This window comes from Lynx rufus, unplaced genomic scaffold, assembly GCF_022079265.1.
Source record: "Lynx rufus isolate CCGP_SWC_20201006 ecotype Redwood Valley unplaced genomic scaffold, mLynRuf1.p SCAF_8, whole genome shotgun sequence".
NCBI lineage: Eukaryota > Metazoa > Chordata > Mammalia > Carnivora > Felidae > Lynx > Lynx rufus.
In genome coordinates this window covers 35,469,035-35,476,135 of record NW_025814896.1, presented here as the reverse complement: position 1 = coordinate 35,476,135, position 7,101 = coordinate 35,469,035, and positions in this window count along the sequence as shown.

Here is a 7,101-nt window from a genome sequence, read left to right as displayed (position 1 = left end):
TCATTCAATCACTTGAAGGCCATAAGAGAAAAGCCTGAAATCCCCTGAGGAAGCAGGGGTTCTGCCTCCAGACTACCTTCAAAACACACACACACACACACACACACACGCTCTACTTGTTCTCTTTCTTTGGAGAACCCAGACTAATACAGTGTCTCAAACCAAACTTCTAATTTCCACCTGCCCCCACTTCCTAAATCCCCGCTTCCTCCCAACTTTCCCCACTACAGTTAGCAGCAACTCCAGTTATTCAGATACCACATTCAATTCATCAGCAAATCCTGCCATCTCTCCTTTCAAACTAGATCCATGATCTGACCACTTCTCATCATCTTTATTGCTATCTCCCTGGTCTCTGCCACCATCACCACTTACCTGGATAAAAACCTAGTTAACCCTCTGTTTGTGTCTTGCTCCTCTCATAGCTTTTCTTTTTTTTTTTTTTAAATTTTTTTTTTTTCAACGTTTATTTATTTTTGGGACAGAGAGAGACAGAGCATGAACGGGGGAGGGGCAGAGAGAGAGGGAGACACAGAATCGGAAGCAGGCTCCAGGCCCTGAGCCATCAGCCCAGAGCCCGACGCGGGGCTCGAACTCACGGAGCGCGAGATCGTGACCTGGCTGAAGTCGGACGCTTAACCGACTGCGCCACCCAGGCGCCCCTCATAGCTTTTCTTTACATGGACTCAAGAATGACTCCACGGTGGGGCGCCTGGGTGGCGCAGTCGGTTAAGCGTCCGACTTCAGCCAGGTCACGATCTCGCGCTCCGTGAGTTCGAGCCCCGCGTCGGGCTCTGGGCTGATGGCTCAGGGCCTGGAGCCTGCTTCCGATTCTGTGTCTCCCTCTCTCTCTGCCCCTCCCCCGTTCATGCTCTGTCTCTCTCTGTCCCAAAAATAAATAAACGTTGAAAAAAAATTAAAAAAAAAAAAAAAAAGAATGACTCCACGGTGTAGGTAAGACCATGTCATTCTCTTTTCAAAACTCTGAAGCGGCTTCCTGTTTCATTCAGATGAAAAAACCAAGTCTATACGGCTCTATATGACGTGGCCACTATTGCCTCTTCTATAATCTCTCAACCTCCTCATTCTGTTCACGTTCTGGACATTCTCCTGCCTCAGGCCCTTTGCTCTTACTGATCCCTCTGTTAGAAATGCTCATCACTAATGATGAAGTTTGGCTGTAAAAGATGGAAAACCCCAAATAACTGTGGCTTAGACAAGATAGCAGTGTATTTCTTTTCTTTTCAATTAAGTAGTCTTCATGCTCAGTATGGAGCCCAATGTGGGGATTAAACCCTGAGATCAAGACCTGAGCTCTGAGCTGAGATTTAAGAGTCTGACACTTAATGGACTGAGCCACCCAGGCACTCTGATAGCAGTGTATTTCTGTCAAAGAAAAATCCAGGGATCATAGCTCTAGGGCCGGTAGGCTATTCTGTGGTCTCAGAGACTCAGTTTTCTCCAACCTAGAAAGGATTTCATTCTCAGACCTCCTAATGCTTGGGCCACCATGAAGAAGCAAAAGGTACAGGAAGAAATGGGTCAAAAGAGAGACAACTGATAATCTTTTAAGGAAGGTTTACTAAAACTTCCTCTGTATACTTCCTTGGACATTCCATTGCCTAGAATGTAATCACATGGTCATACCTTGCTTTAAGGGAGCCTGGGAAGTGTGGTATTTATTCTGGGGAGACATGAATCTAATGGAAACTCAGAAGTTCTATTCCTAAAGAAGATGGACAGAAGGATATTGAGAGAAATGCCAGCAATCTCTATCTCAGCATCTATTAACAAGGGAAAGATGCCCAGTGGGGCTTGGAGAAAGTGGTATGCAATTAGATTGGAGAGACAGGTAGATGTGGAAGATTATTTCTAATGACAGTTGCCAAATATTCCTCCCATTCTTGAACATTTATGTCACTCCTCTAATCAAGAGGCATATCTATCTTCACCGTCCCCCTCCCCTTGAGTCTGGGCTGACCTTGTGACTTGCTTTGACCAATAGAATGCGGTAGAATTGATGTTATGTGTTTTGGCTTGGGCTTTAAGAATACTGGTAGCTTCCTTTTCTGCCCTCTTGAGATTCAGCTGCCAGAAAAAGACACTCGAACTTGCTCACTATTACTGAGAGACCCTGTGGAGAGGGAGAGGCCAAGCCAGCCATCCTGGCTGAGGCACCAGGCATGAAATCTGTGTTGGACATTTCAGTCCCAGATGGGTTCCCAACCAAACACAGCCATACAGATGATCCTAGCCTATACCAAATGGAGCAGAGAATGGACCAGCTGTTCTTTTGTTGAACATCATGAAATATAATAAACTGTTACTGCTTCAAGCACTAAGTTTTAGGATGGTTTGTTATGCAACAATAGATAACTGAAATAGCAGGGGTCAGATCATGCAAAGGTTTATATTCTCAAGAAAGGTGTTTGGCTTTTATTTTTAGTGCAGAGGGAAGCATTAGAGGACTTTAAATAGATCAGTTACATGATCTGATTTATACTCTAAGAAGGTTACTCTGCTATTGCATGGAGAAAGGGTTGTAGGGGCTCAAGAGTGGACAGAAATGAAGCCAGGAAGCTGCTACAGTTGTCAAAGTGAGAAATGGCAGGTGATGGTGGCTATGACCAGGGCAATTAAACCAGTAGGGCTGAGAAATGGTTCCATCCCACAAATATTTTAGAGGAAGAGCCAAGAATACTTATTTATTGATTAGACCAAGGGACAACAGAGAGTAAGAAAAATTGTTCTTAGATTTTTGACCTGAGGTTGGGAAGACAGTAATACCATTAATAACTAAAACATGGAAGAGCAGGCAAAACAACAACAACAACAACAAACTCAACAATTAGGAATTCTGTTTTGAGTAAGGTAAGTTTGAAAGTCCTGTTATTTATCCAATGATGGCTCTAAGTGAGGATCAACAAGAAGGAACTACTGAACATGTGAACTAATGACACTGATGACTAAGGATCTTTCTTGCTATTTCAAGGTAGGGCTGTGTTGCTTTGCCCTGCCCCTTAGTTTAGGGTTCGCTTTCTCATACATGTGTGCAAAATATTGGTGAACCCAAATATTAGACTTCCACATTGGGAAGTGAATTTTACAAAGCACATTGTCCTTGAGACATAGTTTCACAACTTTCTTGGCAACTGGCATGCACACGCAGTGGGCCTGGGATGATTAATGGACAAGATTGTTCATGACCCACTTCTGGGCTATTTCTTCCATTATAAACCCTTCAAAATCTGTAAGGCTGGCTGGATTTTATTTCAGTTGGAAATACTACCATCCTTTGTCTTTTTTTTTTATTATTAAACAAAACCAAATAACCCTTCCCTTAAACCCCATGATCTAGTCATATCTCTAGCTGTTTTGTTATTCAAATATAGTGCATACTATAGCATCTGTGTACCTGCCATATTTGTTGAAATATTGATATGGAGGGGAGCCTGAGTTAAATTTGTGATGGAGGGGTGCCTGGGTGTTTCAGCTGGTAAAGCATCCAACTTTGGCTCAGGTCATGACCTCACGGATCATGAGTTTGAGCCCCGCATCAGGCTCTGTGCTAACAGCTTGAAGCCTGGAGCCAGCCTGCTTTAGATTCTGTGTCTCCCTCTCTCTCTGCCCCTGCCCCACTCATCTGACTCTCTCTCTCTCTCTCTCTCAAACATAAATAAACAGTTAAAAATTTTAAAAAAGATTCATGATGGGGAATCAAGATTCAAAGTTGAATAGCTCTCATTGGTTTTGGTGATCAATTTTGATCATTCAAGAATAACTTATTAGGGAATATTCATGGCTTTTGTTGTTTACATGTCTCAGTAATAGGCAGTGAATGAGAAAAGAGGGAGCAAAACCTTCTTTATGCTTTTTCCTGATTGACTAATCTATTAAGCAGAAGTCAAGACTCATCTTTTTGCACGGCATTGAGGAGTTTGTTCTCTAATAGGGAAGTTAAGACACAGACACAGACATGCAACACACTCTGGCCACTGGAAGTACCTTTATTTCTTTTCTAATCAAAATAAATCTAGTTTGGATCCCCCCCACTAATCCCACTAACTCTTCAAGGCTGAGGACCAGCCCAGTGTGGCAGACACTCCTGGTGCTGCTCTCCTACACGTGTGGTTTCCCTGCAGCATGGAGAAGCTTGTTAATGCCTCGTGCCTTGAGCACCTGTAGCCTATTCCCATGGGCTTTCTCCAGCCCCAGAAGTTTTCTCAGCTCATAAGGGGAAGGCAGAAGTGCTCTAACGTTACTACTCCTGTGAACAACTCTCTTTCAGTGAGAGGAGAAGACTGGAGGCCACATACCCCTTGTCTTTGCCCCTGGTGGGACAATTCTGAGGTGAGTGCTAATTTTCTTCACAAAGTCCCCCAGAATTGAGTCCCAGTTTTCTGTAGCATTAACAGCCCCCAGAATTATGCCGTTATTGATCAACACCCCTACCCCAATGCCTCACTATGTTTCCTGGGGTCACCTCCCCAAAAATACTTGTACCTGAATTCTTGTCTGAGGGTCTAGTTTGCAGAACACATACTTAGACACCCAGCGTCACTTGATTGTCTTCCTCCCCTTGTTTAGAATGATACAATGACACTGTGAGGCACTGGGGGATTGGGGAGGTGGCCACTCCTCAGACCCAGAGTCTACTGCTACCAATGTTACTTGTTTCAGCCAGCATGGACTGGGCTCCATGTCCAAGGCAGTCTTATCTCTTGGCAGCTCCCTTCCTTCTAAAGGCTTGGAAGCAGCTGGGTGGCCTGCCCATCTGAAGTTCTGCTTCTGCCCAGGCCCTGGGTTTCAGAAAGCCAGTGTGTCTGAGGGCACCAACAGCCTGTTATGGCTTCCCTTCTCCAAAAGCTGGAGAGGTGGGTTCTTGCCAGTCCACTCCTCAACGCTGGGAGCACCTCCATCCCCTTACCTCTTGTCCACTCAGCTTAAGTGGGCTAAAACAAGGGCCCAGCAAACCTTCTCCGTAAAGAGCAAGATAGTAAATATTTCAGACTTTGTGGGGCATACAGTCTGTGACAATTATTTAGCCCTGCTGTTGTAACATGACAAACATAGGTCATACAGAAATGGATGAGTGTGGCTGTGTTCCAATACAACTTTATTTATGGACATTGAAATTTGAATTTCATATAATTTTTACAAGTCAAAAACAGATTTTCTTTAAACTTTTTTCTAATTCCTTCGGAATGTAAAAACTATTTTTAGCTCATGGGCCATACCAAAGCAGGTAGTAGCCAGGATTTGTCCAGTGGGGCATAGTTGGCTGATCTGTAGGCTCGACTTTCAAAAGCAAAGTCCTGTTTAGATTTTATTATGCTGCTGAACTTCTTTTTTATTGGTATTTTTAAAATTTAATTAATGTTAGGAATGTGTTGAATTTATCAATTCCTGATATATTACCAACAAATAAATCCTTTTAGGGCAGGAATAATATCCTTTTTGCATTTTTCCTATAGTACCTTGCTTGATGGTCTGCATAAGTTGATTTATAATAGCACCAAAAACAGGGAGCTTATTATTCTTTATTGTACTTTGTGCTGTGGGACTCAATAGTTTCCTCATTTAAAGAAGAAGTGATAAAACCCACACTAATAGGTTGCCATGACAATTAAATGACATTGTGTCTGTGGCAATGCTTTGTCAGTTATTATTATAAAATGTCAGGTGGTATTGTGATTGCGGTTTATAGTTATAAGATGGAATGATCTCTCACAGGGTGGTGGTTCTGTAGCAAAGAGAAATTTGGAGGCTGAGCGATAAACGGATTCTATTCTTTAATCTCCCACCGTATAGTTTTGTGACCTTGGATTCAATAATTTCTCCATCTGTACAATGGTGATAATGTTCTCGACTTGCCTGTAACATGGGGTTTAAATGAGAGAGATTGCTAAATGCTATAACCATGTAAGATTTAACTTTAACATTTGGGGTCTGTGCTAGGAGGGTGTGTGTGTTTAAAGGTGGTTAGGCAGAAATCTAAGATTGGCAACCAATATTCCTGCCCCTTGTGTATATACTTTGTGTAATCTCTTCCTCTTGAGTGTGGAGAGGGCTGCATATGATGAATTTCACTGCATTGATTAGGTTATATTACATTACAAACTTGAAAGAATTTTGCAGATCTAATTAAGGTACCAAACCAATGGACTTTGAGTTCATAAAAATGGAGACTATTCCAGGCTCATCTGACCTAGTCAAATGAGCCCCTAACAGGGACTGGGCCCTTCCTGGAAGAGGAGGGATACAACAGAGAGATTGTGCTGCTGGCCTTGCAAAAGGAAGCTGCCATGTTGAAAGAGGATCCATAGATCATCTGTGGCAAGGAGCTATAGGCAGCTTCTAGGAGCTGAGAACCCCCCCTGAACAATAGGCAGCCACGAAGGGGGAACTCAGTCCTGTAACTGCAAGGAACTGAATTCTGAAAACAACCCCTTGAATTTGGAAGGGTATCCTGAGTCTCAGATGAGAACATCACCCAAATGACCCTTGATTTCAGCCAGGTTAGACACAGAGCAGAGAATACAGTCACTCTGCCTAGACTTCCGACTTACATAACTGTGGGGTAATAAGTGGGTTTGCACCTCTTGCACTGTTGGTGGGAATGCAAACTGGTGCAGCCACTCTGGAAAACAGTATGGAGGTTCCTCAAAAAATTTAAAAATAGATCTACCCTATGACCCAGCAGTAGCACTGCTAGGAATTAACCAAGGGATACAGGAGTGCTGATGCATAGGGGCACTTGTGCCCCAATGTTTCTAGCAGCACTTTCAACAATAGCCAAATTATGGAAAGAGCCTAAATGTCATCAACTGATGAATGGATAAAGAAGTTGTGGTTTATATATACAATGGAATACTACTTGGCAATGAGAAAGGATGAAATATGGCCTTTTGTAGTAATGCGGATGGAACTGGAGAGTGTTATGCTAAGTGAAATAAGTCAGGGAGAGAAAGACAGATACCATATGTTTTCATTCTTATGTGCATCCTGAGAAACTTAACAGAAGACCATGGGGGAGGGGAAGGAAAAAAATTAGAGAGGGAGGGAGAGGCAAACCATAAGAGACTCTTAAAAACTGAGAAT